This window comes from Rhopalosiphum padi, chromosome 2 (genome assembly GCF_020882245.1).
Source record: "Rhopalosiphum padi isolate XX-2018 chromosome 2, ASM2088224v1, whole genome shotgun sequence".
NCBI classification, from domain to species: domain Eukaryota; kingdom Metazoa; phylum Arthropoda; class Insecta; order Hemiptera; family Aphididae; genus Rhopalosiphum; species Rhopalosiphum padi.
Window position 1 is genome coordinate 46,337,146 of NC_083598.1, and position 20,829 is coordinate 46,357,974.

The 20,829-nt window shown below is 28.8% G+C and overlaps 1 protein-coding gene across 9 annotated transcripts in view; it reads left to right on the forward strand.

Annotated features, from left to right (window-relative positions):
- The first annotated feature begins 7,540 nt into the window (after positions 1–7,540).
- Positions 7,541–20,829, forward strand: part of LOC132923276 (ephrin type-B receptor 1-B) — a 125,438-nt gene continuing 112,149 nt past the window's right edge. For all 9 annotated transcript variants that reach the window (XM_060987152.1, XM_060987154.1, XM_060987151.1 and 6 more), the window contains exon 1: positions 7,541–8,051. The gene's annotated coding sequence lies outside the window, so the exon portion shown is untranslated. The remainder of the gene's footprint in view (positions 8,052–20,829) is intronic.

A 20,829-nucleotide genomic window follows, 5' to 3' on the forward strand; every position in this document is an offset into this window, starting at 1 on the left:
TTTTAGTTCAACACTATATCATACATAATTAATCAAGTTGTTATTGAGGTTTTTGCACAAACAACTCACCGAACATGTATTTTAGTTAATATGTAATTATATGTATAATATTTTCAAAGTATAAAACAAATTTAATAATAATAATAATAATTATTATTATTATTATTATTATTATTGAAATCTACTATTATACAACAATACAGTTTGGATACTTTAATTACGTATAATGATTTTTATAACTAAAAATTTAGAATAATATCTGATGTCACTATTATCGTCTAATATTATGTATTCTGAAATACAAAGAGCGGGTTCGTGTTATTACAAAAATACCTTTACATTTTGTTCATATAATGTCATAACAATCATAACAGGTGTGTGCATTTGTGTTCGTGTCCACGTGGGCACCTACGTGTTTTTCACACATTTTTTTTATTTCAGTTTTCCTTTTTTCGTTTATGAATTTATCGTGTCCAAACTAAATATTTTAGTTCGGACGCATGTAAAAAACTTTCGCCATTTCGACAATCCTCGAACTTTGCCTCGACTCTCGTTTGTCATTAAATTGAACATTTTTCCTGTACCACTTCCACCACCTATATACGTATATATAAGTCGTTGTTTTTCTTTATGTACACCGATGTTTCGTAATTTTGAAATCCCAACACAGAATCTAAAAAAAAAGTTTTCCGGTAATTCTGACAAAGGGCCAGGGGAAAACTTAATAACCCCTCGACGCGCACAGACGAAAAGAATTCTTTTTTAGATACTTTTTTGCTTTTTCAGGAGTGGAACTTATAGTGACGGATCGACAAAACAAAACTAATTCTAGCCGCAAATTGAACTGAAAGAAAATGGTGGGGGCAAACTTTCGGAATCCACAACCCCCATGGGGTGGGGGTAGGGTTAACTTCCTCGCTACATTCTGGTTATATTCATTATATACAAATACAATCGAGACGGGCGACATCTAATAGAATTATTATGAAAAACGTATATTTTTTTCCCGAAGAAAGTTCTTTAGTAATATAAAGCACTTTATTGTCGTAGTATAGGCCATGATAATGACTTTTCGAGAACACATAAATTTCAGCTAAGTTGATCAATAATATTAATACATTTATTTAAATATTTAACTTAAAATACAAATAAGAAATACTTATTATTCAATTTATAAATATATATAGGTAGGTATACTTCCTATATTTAAATAAATAATTTTCATTCTTTTAATACCAAACAAAATTTTTGTATATACGATTTATATTTATAAAATATTTTTTTTTATTTTAAATCTTTTGACAGTTTTTCTTTATGCTTTGTAAAAACCAATAATCATTATAGAGATTGGAATATTTATTTATTTGATTTTCAGAATGTAGTACAATGTTAACATTATACTATATGTATCTTAATTTTACACATAAATAGAGAAATGAGTTTAAAATTATATAGATGACCTGTTGTTCAAAACTAAAAAAATAGTGATTGTATAATATTTATAGTTTATACTATACATCATGTACGAGTATTACATACATAGATTAAGAGTATAATTTGTACATTCATAGTCAATAATACAACTAAGTTTTTTACTATTATAAAATTATAAACAAGTCTCATTATATGGCACAAATATAGGTTATAGGTGAGTTTGATTAAATTAAATATATTTATACCTTGCAATATAAACATTACATATTATAATATAAGGAGAGTCGAGAATAGTGTTTCGTAAAAACCTCAAAAGTACAATCATTCAGTATTCGTTTTAATTGTAAAAATTAATTCAACATTTCCTGTTTTGTCGAATAACAATAAATACTATTACTATTATGTTAATAGCACGCCTACCTAACCTTATGTGTTTTTTCTTTCTTGTACATGGATGAAATATATCGAATCAATTGTGTTGAAAAAAAATATTCGTTTCACGTACTGATTCATTAGTGTTTAATTTTTTACTTTTTAATTAATCTATTCCTATCTATGCTACAACTTTGTCTTATTGTTTTTGTCACCACTATAATGTATCCGTCAACCGCATCAACCTTGTGTTCTCTAAATTAAATCTGTGTTAATGTACACAGTAACGTAGGTACACATACGGTTTGTAAATTGTCCCGATCCATAATGTTTACGTTGAAATCTCTAAATGCCCCTGATGCTTACTATTATAATATCTACCTTATAATATGATACACGAATACAATATTAATATTTATATATGATGCTGTTTTCTATAAGAACAAAACTTGGAAAAATATACGATATTCAAATGCATTTTCAACCTAACTGTTTTATGTAATATTTTCACAAAAACTGGAAATACACTTCAGTGGCATTTCGAGAGTACCGCGATGCATTATTATAATATATTTGTCGGAGAAATGGGTGTTAGTTTGTATATAACGTATAAAATTGTTTAGGTGCATTATATATATATATAATGTATATATACACATATACGGTGGGTCGGTGGAAGCATAGAAAGGGCAGAAGGATACGAGGAGAAAAACGTATACCGTCGTCGGAGCGTCAATAAATCTCTTAGGTACCCAAAAACAACGAGTTTATATTATAAACCCCATAAACAGGAAGGTCAATTATATGCACTCGAAACGTTCGTTTCCGAGTCGCAGTAAATTACGTGATTTATTTAGTCGTATATATACCCACCAACATATTATATATATATATTTATGTATACGGTATACGCGCTAGCAGACCCGACCACGTTAAATAGCAAATTATGTATCGTTGTTCCTATGCCCAGGATACACAGAATTCTAAATCAGTGTTGTGTTTATAATATATATATAAATATTATAATATAACACCTAATTATACGAAGTACGTTGATCAAGGAAAAGAGGAGAAAAAAAACGTGCGTTAATAAAACGTATATTATAATAAACACTACATAGAAACCATATAGAATCTTCGTAGATCTTTATCTATATCTAAGATAATAAAAATAAAAATATTGTTCTTCACGAATCCGACATTTACGTAGATAGGTATTAATGCAATAATATGATATAACCTATTCATTCGTAATTCATATCCATTTACAGCTTCCACTTTGATCTGAATTATTTCGACCGAACGGACAGAGTCCACCACAATATATTATGTAGGTGGATACTTATGTATAATATTATAATACAGATCCATAGTGAATAAGTCGACATATATCATTTCTCTTCGCCGGTTTAAGGACATTTTTAGAAGTAGTTATACGTGTAGCAGCGCTAGAGATATAGGTGCATATACAAGACTGCAGGAAGATATATTTATATGTAATATAGGACGTATGTGGGTTAGGTCGTCTTTGGACATTAACCATTCACAAAGACGAATAGAATATGCGAAAAAATACCCTATTATAAGGGTCGAGTGTACTATATAAGCTGTATAATATGTGATGTGCGGGACGACCCTTTGTGGTGAACTCGTTCTTATAGGTAAAGGACGCATGGCGACGGTTAATGATAAATGATATAATGTCAATACTATCAAATAGTCGCGAGTTGCCTTAAACCGATGAAAAATCGTTTAAAGAAAAATGTGTCTCACATTAATGTCCGTTTATACGTATTAACGTATTAGTGTACAACCGAACAATAGCGAGTTGTGAACCGAACGTGACAGTCCAAGAATTAGTCATCACGGCAGATGTTTCTGAATTTGAAAAGAACTCGGTGATTCCTATGTAATTTATTTTATTTCTGTAGAATTTAAAAAAATATATATCCCGTAAACAAAATTCAATTGGGTTTAAAATATATTTGAAAATACTTCGGACTGTTCAAGTAAATACTTTGGATGGCAAGAAGAATGAAAGCTGAATGATGGGGAAGCCGTTGGGACTGTAGGGGCCTTAAACAGATAATACATACTGCAACCGTATAAATAATATTATATTCCATTAAACAAACATGTACCTACGACGAATTTATAGTTTATTGGACGTTAAAAAAGGAAAGCTCAAAATGACCTACATAGAATCACATCACCCATGTATGTTACATATTTATATTATATATACATATATACACCATACACGTGGATGGTGGACACTTAAGACGGTTATTCTTATACGCAATCTGGACAAACGATAAGCCATATATAGAAATAGTACGTGGGATTAGTAAAATAATAATATAGTATATAATATAAATAATTTAAAAAATGACACTTAATTCTTTTTTGTCAATAACTACATGAACATAAATGATCAATCAATTGACAGAGATGAAAAATGTCTATATATATATATATATTATTATTATATTATGGAAAAGAAAAAACAAATGAACCTATGTAGACGTCACGTTTTAGAGGAAGCTGAAATATGTGTTCACTATGCTCACTATACCTACTTACGTTATTACTATATAATAAATAGTTTTAGACGTATGTACAATATATTTATACACTGTTCATTAAGAAGGAACAGTAGTAATAATTTTCGGTAATTCGTGACTAGTCAGTTTCGAGAATATTAAACTTGTCAGATAAATAATATAGACAAAAAAAATATTTTTGTTTTTAAGTAATAAACTATTAGATTACAAAGCTACATAATATAGTACACGAATATAAACGAACTAAACAAATTAAAATATATTTATATTATATATTAACTGAGTAAACAAAAAATTAGTTTCAACATTTTACTAGTCACGAGAGTTCGTGGTGAAAATAAAACACAACTCGAGTGAATATTATACTTTAAAAAAGAAAAATTAAATCGCTATAGACTAATTAATTTAAAAATATTATGCATTCTAAAAATATTCAGAAGATTATTTCATATGAAAGCACATTTTTTAAACATTATAATGTCTGTTTAACATTTACAAAAAGAAACTTGGTGGTTATGATTAAACTTGTCCAAAATAATACGAAAAGTTCTAAAACATATCCATTATAATAGTCTGTGTTAAAAAGACTAGCCAACTATGTACGTTTATTTCGTTTGTAACGATTAAACAAGAACAGATGGGAGATTATGCATCAGCTTGTGTTAAATGTAATGAGAAAAACAACCTAAATTATTTAAGTGAACTGAGACATTTTTTAATATTGTATTACATATTATAACAAATAAAATAAACATAATCAAGTTCGTTAATTTAAAATAAAACTTTTATCATAGTTACCTACATAAATAATATGATTTATTTAAAAAAAATATAATTTTTTTTAAAATAATTTAAATTATTATTTTAAATCAACTAATTTTTAATCAACTACTCTCGACCACAAGTTATAACGAATTAATTACTAAACGTCAAAATTAAAAATTAAATTAATATTGCAGTTATATTATTATATCTGTACCCGTAATCTGTAAAAAGATAAAACAAAATATTATTAAATTTTACTTCATCCAATAAATTTTATTGGCAATGACATTATCATTTTCATAAAATATTCAAATCGATTAAAAATACTGTTGTTTATTAAACTTTTATTTGTAGTCTTAAATTATTGTTTAAGAAAAAACAATTTGTAATCACTATCACTAATCAATATAAAGTATAAATGATAAAACGATATGGCTCATATTTATAATGTTTTTCTATCATATATTTTAAGAAAAATGAAAATATAATGTTGGTATGAATAATAAAAGGACATGTTCATTTTTGTTGAAGAAACCATCCAGCGACAGAACTGGTATAGGGTTTAATATTTATACGTACATTATATTAATATTCGAGTTATTATTATTTTTTTTTTTTTTGTAAAAGCTTTATACTTTGTATATACTATGTATACCACGGAAAGCCCTTTGAATGTATCGAATTTATTGAATAAATAATATATATATTATATTATTGTAGTTAATTTTTACCAATTATTATGTATTAAAAACAATAAATAATCGGCTAAAGGGTTAAATAGGTAAACAATAACATAAAATGTGTTCAAAATTATTTGGAAACCGTTTTGCACTTACTTGACATATAGACAACTTTAGCCGTGTCACTAGCCGTAAAGATGATTTTTTTTTTGTAATAAATTGTTAGCTGTACGAAGACAATAATCACACTTGATACGACGCGACACCTCTTCCAAACGAACGGACACGTTTATAGGTTAGGCATTTTTTTTTTATTTCGCAACAAACTTGTGAGGGTTGGACACTTGGACATATATTGTTTTATTGTTAGCTATTATTTGTCAAAGCTTGTTAAACAATAATTAAATGAATTTTGTAGGACAGACTGCTTTTTTGCAAATTAAACGATACATTATATCCACATCGATATTATTATACCTATAAGTAAGTTGTCATGTTGAAAGAGACAAAATGAAACACCACCAATGTTTATAATTTTATTTTACGGTTAATCGGCTTTTGGGAAACAAATACGAATTATGCTAAACGAATAAACGCAGGTACATACGCGATTAAAAAGTACGGTTCAACAGTTTCGAATCAGTATTACGAAAGTTTCGGGTATAATATATTAATAACTTTGTCGTGTATATGTGTTTAAACACGAAGACCGCATTTCCCACACACAGCTACGCACGTCAATTGGGTACATTTTTTTTTTACAAATATTATTAAAGTTGTGTGATTTATATATTTTTATTGTCAGATCATTTGCGCGTGAAGAGACGATCCGATTTGTAAATTTATTGTTCGTTGGAAAATGAAATCATTTATTCGGTTTGTGATATTGTGCACCACAGTATATACAAGTCAAACACTGTAATATACGTTACACTCATTAGTTATTAATTTATTTGTAATATGATTATTAATATCACGGGAATCGTGTCTCGTTGGTCATTATCAGTGTGTACAACCTTGAACTTTAATTTTGATAATACATAATATTATTAATATACACGCATTTATATCATTCGAATAAGACGTCTTGAACACTGGAGTGTTATTATTCGATATTGTCAAATAACTTACTAATAAAAGGTATCAAGGTATCGAAAATCGAAATACTAAAGTTGTAATAGGGGTATTTCGTTTTTTGTATAATATACTGGATGTGGATAATACGTACGTTTAAATCACGAGAAGATAGTAGTGGTCAGATATTATTATTAAAATAAGAGGTACCTATTTTTATGTCGAGTACGATGGTATGAAATTATGATTTTACGTGCGACACAGAATTCCGAGTAACGAGCTCGAAATAGGAAATTCGGTTTAAACGCGCGTAATATCAAGTATCTAAGTAAACATAATAATAATTTATATATAGTATAATAATTAATTACAATAACAAAGTCTCATAAACGCAGAAACGTGCGCTCAGTACACAGGTAATAACGGTGATAAGAATAACTATTATCGGGAAATCGGTATTAATTTTAATTATAATATTTTATACTATTCTTCGTATTGCGTATTGTAATAATAGACGCGTTACCCCGGTAGTGGTAAACCTGCGACGAGTATACCGCAGTGGTGGCGGTGACCCGTCGATCTGTTAGCGGTTATTCTGCGTTGCCGTCGCGGCCGTCTCGTTGGAGCCCGTCCGACAATCGCCGGCACCTCGCCACTCGCCAGTTCAGTTCAGTTTGGTGTGCCGACACGTTCGTACCGTCGTTGTTCCGTTGTATCGAAACTCCGCCGACGTCGTCAACACCGTGCCGTGCCGTGTGTTCAATTTTATCATTAATTATTATTTATGCCGCCGTTGTGTACCTCAATCGTATTGATTTAGTGTTCATATGTGTTTATATTAAAAATATATAATATTTAACACACGACTAGTGTGTGTGTAAGTTTTCTATTAATAATTGTTATTGTTTTTAGTTTTTATATTTTTGTTTTTTGTTTTTTAATATATATATTTTGAAAACGTGAGCCACACGAATCGCGGAAAAATAATATATCAAACCGGTTTTTCATCGCCGACTGAGTAGTTAAAAGTCATCGGACTTAGTCGCGGATTAGTTTTTTATTATTATTAATTATCGTTGTTATTGTTGGTTTTACGCAAAAAAATAGACAGAAATTTAGTAGTAGCCGTTTACCGAATAACATACGACAAGCAAATTTAGAGGTGAGTTTTTTCTTCAAAATATCATAACGCGATTAGCGTAAATGTAAAATATTATACAGTATACCATATAATTACCTGCACAAATGTGAGACAAACTTCTGTCGCAACGACACGTGCTACCTACCGCCGTCGCCAAATCCTCGCGGCTTTTAACCCTTTACCACATTTGTGTCGTCGACACAGCGTTTTGCCACTCTTCGAAAAAGAGCCGGTGTTAAAGGTATTCGAAAAAATACTTGCTCATACAAGTAGCATTTGAGTTTTTCAAATAATCATTCCCAGTACGGCGCTAATTACTCTCCTCACATTACAATTATAACTCGTGTCTACTATACATTACATAACCAGGATTTGTTGATGCGTTTTCGATTGCCGTTTAATAATGTGCTGTTTTGCGATCGCCGCGATTTCCTTTAACAAGCTTTTACGTAGCGTAGGTATAGACGGCAGTGGTAGTGAAAGCACACGGTCCCTTCGGCACCGTCGTCTACTCTGAACGATTTTAAAATTTTCCCCACAGACGCACACTCGACGACGCAACTACTCATTGAGCTCCTCTGGGTAGGCCCACTCGAAAACGCGCTTAGACGATTTTTTCCTGCCCTCTGACAAGAGACGAGAATCTCATCATTAATAAAATAAAAAACTACCTACTGATCTGTAATATAGATAACTATATGTAATATGTTATATGTATAATAAAATAGAGTTATAGTAATAGAGTATTATAAGTTATTTTATTTAGGTATTTAATAATTATTATACGTTTATGATTTCGAATGAAAATCTTAGTCTCTTGACAAATTCAATCCATGTTATTCATTTATTCGGACCTAGAAAAATATGTCTTTTTTACTGTCTTTTTAAAACGGTTTAAACGAGTATCGATTTTTCAAAACATTCCTTCGCCGCCAAAGTCGTATATGTGCGTGCTCTACTGGAAACTTATTTACTCTCGCGTATTTGAAATAATTTCTCATGAACTACATTTTTCAGTAGTTTCTTGTAATAGTAACCGGGGTTTACTGATTTTTCATTAAGTGAAATTCACATCTTGTCTTGATATTACATACACCTAAAGTTCAGTGCCTCGGTTTTTGTGTTGATTCTAACGCCCCACAATAAAGGTGAAGGAAATATTTGGAATTTTTCAAATACTACTTATTATATAAATATGTAGGTTGTTGGAGTATTGCAAATAAATTTGTTGAATTTTTTACACGATTTTTTCTTCAAATGTTGATAATTATTATAGTACCTACCCTCGTTACACTTGGTGTTTGATAACAATTATGTACGTTAATAATGGAACAAAAAAAAAAGAATGATTGTTTAAAATTAATTAAATCATGTTAAAATATGTTAAACCTAAAAAAAATTATTATTATTTTTTTTTTAATATTTTGCATAGTATATTATTTTAAATTATTTAATAGTGTATCTATCTTTATTTTTACATAGGTTTTAAGTCGAAACATTTAAACTTTATTTTATCATAAATGTTTAAAATAGATTGCTTGATGTAAACATGAGCTTATAATAAATTAAGAATTTGAATTAATTAGGTATCTTATTAAACCAATCTACCTAAGAGAATTATTGTATCTTGCAAAATTCATATTTTGTAATTTTGTCCACTTTTTAGTAAAATGTATTATTTTAATATATTTTGTAGTTAATTAACTAATAACATTGGATACAATGTAATATAATGACACTAAACTTTAAAATTTGGATAGTTTTAATAGTTTTATATTGGACCAACCATTCCGATATGTGTTTCCTTACATTTAACGGTTCATCCAAAAGTTGATTATCGGAAAAACTAATTTCTCAATTTTTTTTTAATGCTTATCATTTATCAAATAGGTAAATCATTTCTGTTGTCTCGCATAAGAGAAATAATAATCTTATTATGATTTATATTATGTATGTATGTGTATATGACGTATCTAACTATATATGTATAATTAATATTTTCAAAATGGAAGTATCTCATTTTGCTGCTGTTTAGCCTGGAGGCTAATAGGTGTACTCTATTGGCTAGTTGTAAAACCGAATTGCATACAAACATTTTAGGTACGATAAACTATAGGTACGATTCACACAGAGGTCATCCGACAATATTCTATTTGAGTACATTAGTTTTAAAAATTTGTATTAACATTAAAATAATATAAGGTATTATTATGTACGTATGAGAAAAAAAATAAAGATAAAAAACGGTTTGAGCACGACAAAATAATACGGTGTGTCAGTGACTGTGTGCCTCTGACATGAAATATTATCGGCCCCACCACCACGGACAGAAACCGTCGGACGCAACGGCCGTCGCCGCGCACTTTACCCTCAATTATTATTATATAATACATGTCGAGCGCCGGTAAACCGTCCATTATATAAATAGGTATTTATAATTTTATTATTATATTTCTCGATGTATGTTTGTATCTCCTCTTTATATACATTTACGGTTGGTCGCCGCGGGCTCGGGTCGGTCGTCGCCGCCACTGCCTCCACCACTACCATGGAATGCAATAAACAGCACCCTTGTAAGTCTGTTCCTAGAAATAATACACATAGGACAAGACGAAAGTCATTCGGAATCCGCATATTTTCATATATCGGATATCACTTAACATGTAACTCAGTTACTTTTTCTGCCTCACCCCTACAGTGAAAAAAAATATAATACTATTAATTTAACACTCCCTCACTATAAGAAATAATTACCTAACTAGTAACCATTAATACCGAATATATAATATTAAGGTTTATTTGTTTAAATATATAAAACTATATATTTCTGTTTTATTTGAAATGTTGATGAATTCGTTGTTTTGATAGGTTTTTCGTTTCTGTCAACATTTTTGTATTTAAATCATAAGAAAAAATATCTACGAAATTGAATAAATAATATATTCAATTCAATATTTATACAGGACAGAATATATGATCGGTTGAATGATAGTCATCTAATTTACGTAGGTATATCAACGTTATGGTGTTCTATATATATTCGGTAGACAATATTCTTTTTAAAATCAAATATTTATTAGAATTTTTATTTTGAATGTTGAAGTGTTTATCCTTGGCTATTATGTAGTGATTTTGAATTGACAGTAGACATCATCAAATTTAGAACTGTTCAACAGTTTCTGTTTGTTATTACGCGTTTTTAACTTATTACTTATGTATGTTTTTCTGATCGAACGCCTAGTGAATCAAGTGTAAATTATTTGTCCACTATAATTTTCAACGGTACCTATACTTATTATCATGAAGAGTCATCATAATCTAAAATAATTATGATTTATGGTAGATACTTTTAATGATTACTAATAAATAAATTGTATTTTTCTATACATTTTGTCCGGTGTTACACTAAGGATGTTCATAGAAATTTTATTTTTGGAAATATTACTTACCAGTATTAGATTATCATTATTGTAAATTATTTCAAAAAATCATTCATGACCAATTTTTGTATTTTAACTTGAAGAATACAATAAATTATAAAAAATAAAGTTATTATTTTTCATCGTATTGTATTAAAATAAAAAATACTTCACAATAATACTTAATTCATACACATATATATGCATTATACAAACAAATAAAAGTAGTTAGGTAGTTTTTCTTTTTGGAGCAGTTTTATGTTAGTTTTATAGACATATACATAAGTTGTTTAAGAAAATATTATGTGAAGCCGCGACAACGCCACGATGGACGGCTTATGAACGATTTATGATCATCAGACTTGCAGAAAAGAAATCGTGCATAAGAGTAAAATGAAAACAAAACAACTACAAGTATTTCTTATAAAAAAACAATAAAATATATAAATACATAATATCTATAATATTTCCAGTCCCGCTGATACTATGTTTAATCGATAAATATATGACACGTAATAATAATAATAATAAATTGTGTTGTTCGTCTCCATTGATTACAGACATACATATCCGTTGTCGAAATTACTGAAAAACAGTAAAATTAAATAGAAAAGGGTTTAAGGGTAAAATGCTTCTGGAAAACACAATCATGACACGCATGGGTGTATATTCTATCGTCGCTGTCTTCGGTTGTGAGAAAGTATAGTGTGTAAAAAAAACCTCGTCATCATCATCCGACGTGGATAACAATGGTATACAAATTACGAGTTTTCGGTCACAAAAATATGTCCGCCACCGACGCATTGTTCTATTACTATCGCTGTCGGTGTACTGAATAATCTGTCACATGCACGGTCGTGGTTCATCAGTCCTGCGGGCAAAGCACCTGCACCCCGAGTGTGTATCCTGTATGTAATTATTTAGTTTTTCCTATTTTCTCGGAGTATACTGGTACACAAGGACGGTCGGATGGACAAAAATAATGTTTAGTGTGGGACAGGTATGTTGTCAACATTCCATTTTTGAGTGTATCGCTGAATTATTCCTTACTTGTCTAGTGCAGAATAATAAAGATCTAGTTTTCTTGATAAATGTTTTAAACAACGTATAATGGACAGTTATTTTTTTCTTGGTAATAATACTTATTAGAATATTAGGAATTACCTACTTGTATTTTTTTTTTTTGAGAATTAAGTTAGTTATTTTGCCATGAAATTTAGTACATTTTTTGAATCATGTGTGGTAAGTTGCAACAGAATATAAATTAAATTAAATCAATTTGGATTGACCTTGTATGTGCATTGTAGCTTATTGATATTTTTGTTAATATTAAATTTAGTCTAACTATGTGTTCAATAATATATAATGTTATTTATTTTGGGATCATGGCTCTGTGAGTCGATAGCTAGTTAGTTTTATTGAAATCCTGCGAATCACTGTTTGTCGATACCCTATAGGGTTTGTGTCCAATTCTATTGAGAAGGAAGGAAATATAGGTTTTAGTGACAACTCAGAATTGATGGGTGTGGGAAAGTTAAATATTCTTAATAATACGTTTCATTTTGTTATAATAAATGTATTATTATTGTGTTTTAATAAATAACTGAAGTCGATCGATATTGCATTTTGCACGTGTAAGAAAAATGTATGTAACTGCACATGAATTTAATTTTTGGTAGATTTTATTTGCTCCAACAGTTATTATTGTTTGCTGGCGACATTAAATCATTAATAAATATTTTTTAATGTAATTAGACAATCAATTTGCGGTGTAAAATATAATAAATATTTTTTATTTTTTGAAAACGCAAGTGTTGTAAAACGGCAGGAGAGAAGAATTTTGTACAACTTACACGCACATATACGTATTGCTTGGTCGAAGATTAATGATCGTCTATGTGTATTTTTCCATTTATTAATGATCCAAGGATGATCCGGTGAAAAGACGGAAATATAAGTCGCTGACGTCACGTTGGGGTTTATCAGTTGTATGTGAACTTTTTTATCTTTCGTTCTAAAATATACACTTTTTAAATCAAAAATAAATAGATAAGTTGAACTTGCATTACTACTGTGTGATGGGTGTGTGTTGTGCCACAAATAATATAATTGCACTGTGTAAATACAGTTAGGAATTTTAGTTTGAGCGCTTGGTAATAATTATGGGCGGAAAAGTAGGACGCGGGCAGGTTTTCACGCTACTGTTGGTGGGGACTTCACATAATGAATTATACAGTTGATAACGGCTGTAGACTCCTCTTATGTTTCCATTGCTGAATTAAAAGAAAAGAAAATTATTTTCTCTAGTATAAACGATTAAGAAATTTCCAAGGTTGATGGCAATTTCCTCCCTTGTTTTTGAGTAATTTTTACACAATAGAATAAATCATAATGAATATCTTTGCTGTTTCTTATTTAACTATATTTTGTCTCTTTTAATTTAATGACAGAACTCGATTATATTATGTTTAGTGATAATAACTATTATTATATATTCACTAAACTTTAAACTATAATAAACTATCAGAGTATTTAAATAACGTACCTAGTACCTACTTACTAGTTACTATTAGTACTTATTAAGTAGTATTTTTGCGTTATTTTTTATATTATTATTAGTAATGTATATTGTATATTATGTAGTTAAAATATTTAATATATTAAGTACTATCATGTAGGTAAAGAATTATAAAAAGTAAAATCATTAATGAATAATTTAATTGAATGTAAGTTGGTTATTTGGAAATTGGTTTATTTTTGGTTAATTGGTAAAATGTTAACAAAGTACACATATCTTTTAACAGTCAGTATAAATCTATGAAATGAGGAGGTATATTACATTGAGAAGATACTTCAAAAACCACGTAAGCATTGATTCCCAGTGATTTTTTAAAGTGTTTATTTTCGTGTGCGAATACCTATGTGTAAGTTCTTAACAAAAAACATTTTGCAAATATCACAACAAGTCTGTAAATTAAGTAGCGACATCCTTGACTTGATATATTCACACGATTGTTTGAAGTGTTTTATTTCTATTTTATTTATTTCTAGAATTTTACAGTTTTCATCGACTAAAAAAAACGAATTTCTAAAAATATAATAGTCTATTTAGATATTAACAGGTTTTGTTGTATCCCATCGACGTTTATGTTTCATTATAATATTTAAAAATAGGGTAGTCGAGGGGGGGGTAGAAATATTTTTATCTTAAGTACAGTATTATAATAATAAATTCAAGAAAACCGGCCACAATAATTCATAATATAATTGGTTGAACATTACAGGTTAATTGCTATTACGGAATATCGAAATCGACGCACATAAGGCGCGCACGCATGACCCACGGTATAATAATCGAGTTGATATACATTGATGTTATTATATACAGGTAACCTTCTAACCTAACAGGTGGGTCATCTATTAATCATATTTATGTTTGGAATTAGAAAATATCGACAATAATATTGCCGGATATATTGATCATATAGTATACAAAACGTTTAAACATTTATCTCTATTCTCTCTGTGTCTCTCTTGCTCTTTCTAAGTATTGTAAAATATACGGATAATATATTATAATATATATTAAACAAAACTCTCTCCCTCTTATTGAATGGTAAAGAAAGACCCTATACATAATATATATTTATTATATTCTTTTCTTCCCTCTAATTATACAATAGAATGCGTCTGGTGGTAAATTATCGGCTGAAGGGGAAACTGCTGCCCACCCCTACCGGGCACGACAAAATATAATTGGCAGGCAATTCGCCGGCAGCCATATTCTCTATATGAGTTTCTTTTTCTTTTACGTCGTCAACCCGCTCAAAAACAATGGCGTACTATGGATGTAAGTGTATGTGTTTGTATGGTGCTTTGTAAAAAAAAAAAAAAAAGGCTAGACGAGTTTTGGACGTGTATGTATCGCATGATAAGCAATGAGGTAACCTGATATGACGGGTTTGCTGAGATATTCTATTACCGAATAATATAAAAAAATATAATACGTAAATAAATGATAATAATAAAAAATTGTGGAGAATTAATAGATAAATTGAATATATTTTTGTCACTATTGCCAACAGTACCTAACGGCCGAGTTAACGGCAGTCGCCCCCAACCTGAGGTAAACGAACCGTGAAACGGACAATCGGTTAATTTATTAAATATTCGGGGGATGTTGCTGGAGGGTGTAAATCGGGTATTGAGAGTACACAATTTCTTTGTGTTCCGAAATTAAATTTCAACCCGCACAATTTCACATAGTATAGTAAATTGGGACAGCAGTAACCACAAGCATTGTTCAACTTCTCGTCAATTTTCAATCCAAATTACTAAGCTCAATATAATATTATTTTGTAGTATAGTATTAATATTACGTGATATTTCCAATATCTCTTAAAGTTATAATTCTAATTTATTTTTATTGTTTAGAAAATTTCCAAATGTGCTATTAAATTTAACTATTAATTTGGAAAAATAAATACAATTGTATTGCCTATTCAAACACTATGGATTGAAATTTAAAAATGCTATTTTTTTCATTTTAATAAGACGTTCTTTATTATTTATTACATTTAGTTGTTTATTTATCTGATCATTTTGTAATTGATTTTCATAGTAAAAGTAAGTCATTTTTTTATTAATAATGGATGTTGACTGTTGAGTGTTGACACGTTGTACTTACTATATTCTATATAGCTATCTGCTGTCCGCGGAATGAGAGTGCTCGGGAATATTGCAGTACTGTAAGTACTACAAGTACATAGGTATAGCAGATTAATAGATTATCCTGTACCTATAGTGTATATAACCTATTCGTTTATGCAAACTCAAAACATATTTCGAAGTCAAATAATTGATAATATTCGTGTTAGAACGTAGGCAATAAAACGATGATCAGTCTTTTTAAAAGAACGATCAACTTTACATTTAAATCGACTGAGATACTTTTATATGAATGTTAATAAGAAGAAAGTTAAATAGATATTCTATTCACAAAACCTAATAATAATAGTTGTACAATTACACAATAACCAAGTCACGATCTCTCGTAATAAAACTATGACAGTAGGTAATAGAAGCAGCCGCCGTAATATATAATTTCTTCACAATGTATAATAGTAATATGTGAATAACATTTTTTTATATTCTATATAGATATTAACTAAATACATTTTACGCACTAAATAAAATAACAAAAAATACAAAACTGTAAATAGGAATTCAAAAATAAATTGGCCTATAATTCACGTTTGACCAAAAGTGGACCCATCCAAAAGTTATATATTAAAAAAAAAGAAAAGTAAAAACGAACATCCTCTCTCTATCTCTTTCTCTCACTTGTAGGTTAGAAGAGCCGAGGGAAATCGGCTTTCGGGAATCCCGGATTATCCTCACCCCGCGTTTACCCGGAGCAATAAAAACCCAAAGACGGTATAAAATACAGTGTACGCAAAAACAGGGTAAGGGTCCACTGTAGCGAGTTAACAGCGTTATAAATCGCATCTCTTCCCCCTACTCCCACAAACGTGGCTGTCCGTAGGCCTTATATCCATACCCTTACCGGGTCGTAGCTGCCGGGTTTTAATATCGTTCTCCCGACGAATATAACACACTGCCGTTGCAAAGGGTAGGTTAGATGGAAGGGGATAGCCTCTGTAATTAATTATCCTTATTTATGCCACCGATGAATTTTAGGTGTTTAATTTGGAGATCGGTTACTGTCCAGGGGATTCGATGATAAAAAAAAAAAATAATAAAAAAAATAGAGAAAGTAGAAAATGGCCATAGAGATACGTAATTGGGTTTCTGGCATTTTTTCATGAGAATTTAGGGATCTGCAAAACGTCACGGACTTGTGGATGGTTGTCTGGGTTAACACTTGGGCTTGTTTGTGTAGACTAATCTATGTTGTTTTTTTCGTCCACATGTGTTTTTCTCTTCTTACCCATCATTTTAAATAGCATTTATTTTCTAAAATCGTTTTTGTTTTATGTCACAGTGTTGTTTACAAAACAACTTAGAAACATAATAGAGTTTTAAAACTCTTCAAAGAATGTAAAACTCATTTGTTATATCAGATATAGTGCTTTTAAATTTTAATATAAACGTAGTTTGGAATATGATAAAACAAAAATGTAGTTTCCGACAATATAAGTGAAAAAAAACCTTCTTCCGTTAACATGATTACTATTTGTGTATTCATCATCGCATATTGTGTTTGTAACAATATAATTGTGTAATTTTTTCCTCCAAAAAAATATAAAAAATTAACTGAAATATTCATTAATATACTCTGTACAACGTAATCAATTTATAGTAAGGCTCTTAAAATAATGAGTATATATTAACAGTTATTTCCATAAGTCTCAGATCTAAAATATTGATATTGATTATAATATTGTATTACCCTAATTGATACTTAATAATAATTTCTATACACCTACCTAATACTTTGGCAGAAAAAAAATGTTTTGATAATACTTTATCAACTGAAGAAGAGGTATAAATACAACTTATGTTTAATAGCTGAATAATTCAATAGAGCTCTCATTTAATATTCTTTAAATTGTTTTGACTTAAGATTAAACTATTTAAATTCCATAGGTGATACATTTTTAATTAGAACTAGGTACTTAAATAAATATTAATTTAAATCATTGCTAATACAAATAGTAAATAGGCGTAAAAATAATAATTTATGTATCTGATACTATATCTAAATGGGCCGGAAGTTTATAAAGTGATTATTGTTTACATATAAATATAATGTTATGTTATACATTTATAACTTATGAATTATGAATTATACTGATACATTTCTAGCGACAACGTGTCATATGAAAATATGCATAATACCTACACTGAAGACTAGTCGGTTATTTTTTATTCTTGTATATACTTGTATAATGGTCGGTGTTTTCCTTTATCTCGTCCGCGTCTATCGCTATAACATGGCTGCAAAGAATAACATTATCGCCAGTGACTTTGACAAATTACAATAAAAGATGAATAAGAAAGAAAAAAATCGCTTCCTACGCCAGATTAACTCTTCTGGGTACTTAAAATTATGTACAACCGGGTCAGCTTGGAAGCGCGGGAGGGGGGGGGGGGGGTGTTAAAAAGAAACGCTCACGAGCTAGCGTTTTTTTTATAATCTGCTTCGACGCATAATATACGCCCACCTGATGATTTTATATTTTTTCTTTTATGATTATCATTAAATTCCATAATTGACAAATATTGTGTCTCGATTATGTTATCTTAACTCACAATTTTCAAAGTATACCTACCTAATCATTTTTTTTTATATACATGTGGTAATCCAAACAATCGTCAAAAACTGTAAGTACAAAAAGTCTCTGAGGTATATTTTTGCTCTTGAAGATATATGTTGTTGAATATGAAAAACTAATCAATTTTGGTAGCCTATTGGTAAAAATGTTTTTCTCTTTTACAATGGAAACAAAAAAAAATCGATTCTTTTGACCCCACGTTGTGTGAACTTCCATGTACATTTAAACACGTATCTATTATCCTTGTGAAATATTTTTAAAAGATTTGTATAAATTAATTTAATTACATATCAAGTGTACGTAAAATAGTTATTAACATTTGAGACTCTGAGGTATTAAGTTGAATTAAAAAGTTTACAGGTACTTAAATAGTCTGCAGGAAAATAAATTCACTAATTCCTTTGTTGCATGTTTTTTTTTATTTATTTATGTGTGATAAAAATTTAATTATAATTTATGTACCTAAATCATTTCAATTGTTGGTTTATCAATTTAAAAATAATTTAGTAAATATATTTGATTTAAACCTATTACAAAAATACAAAATCCATTGTATACAATTTGTTACTCGTGTTTGATCTTGGAGTTTTAAACAGTTAAATATTCTTAAAATAATAATGTACTTTCGTTATAACTTATAAGCTTTTTTTAAATAACATTTTCAACGAATAAACAAATGAAAAATGAAATCTACGCATTTCTTGGGATGATTTATTTTTGAAGCCATCACAAAATATAGGTAAATATAAATCTACCAGCATTAATATATGTATAATAACACCAATATTAAATATATATGACTTATATGAGTATACAGAGTATACTATTATAAATTATAATGTATAAATATACATTCAATACTATATATAAATATTAATCTTATAAGCTGTAATAATATCTTGATTAAATTATTGACGGTATACGTGATGCACGGATATCAAGTATGAACGATCTATCATAGTTGCTAATATATTAATCGTATTTGTTATATTTTAAAAGTTCAATGACTTAAATTTGAACTATAAAATGTATATTAAATACATATTATGTACCTATTTTACACTTCATGTTGTATACTTGCATTATTTATTAAATAATTGAAAATTAAACAAAACCCTAAAGTATATTCTTTTTAATCTTTCATTATTTAATCAAACAAAACATGTGCATTCCGATAATATGTACAACTGTACAAGTAAATATTTTTTCTCATTAATATTTAATTTTTAACCTATACAATATGCATACAAATAAACTCATAAATCAATAATATAATACTCGTAGTAGGGTTAAGAGGGTGTCCGCCCAATATTTGTTTACTCTCTTAGACCCTTCACTTAACATAGATAAAACGCATTCACGTAAAATCATTTTTTTTATATATACGATGTTTGTTTAATCTTAGAATAAATTTAACTATTACAAAAATTATAGAGAATATTATTTTAGAAGGTTTAACATAACGGTTTTATGTTTTATTATTATTTAATTTTATATCTACCTATTCTAAATTATAAAAATATTTTAAAAATAAAATAATAAACAATTTTTGTAAATTTAAATAAATAGGTATTAAATTGTTCTGAGACAATACTTCGATAACTTGTTATTCCATGTCATCAGAAATATTAATTTTTGTAATTCTCGTAATAGTTGATTTTCCTCTAAGATTACTCTAAATAGAGTCTAAAACATAACAAAAATGGTTTTGCGTAAGTGTGTTTTGTTTAAATTAAAAAGTACCCTAACATTCTAAGGTGTTTCAATCCTTTATGTGCGTTTATTAATATGAATCGTTTGATTGTTATTTAAACTATTTTTAATAATAATATTATATATGTAGTATTTAATTTAAATTTGGTAACATGTAGAAGTGGAACAAAAACAAAATTATTGTGATAATAATATGTGACTTTATTATTCGTATATTACTAATTCAAGTACGCAAATATTATATAATATAAAATAATCATATTCATATACCTACCTATACTTTAACGTTGATTTGTTTCAATTTTGGTTATTGTATAATATAAATATACTAATAACTATAAAAAACAATTACGATTACTACACCATGGT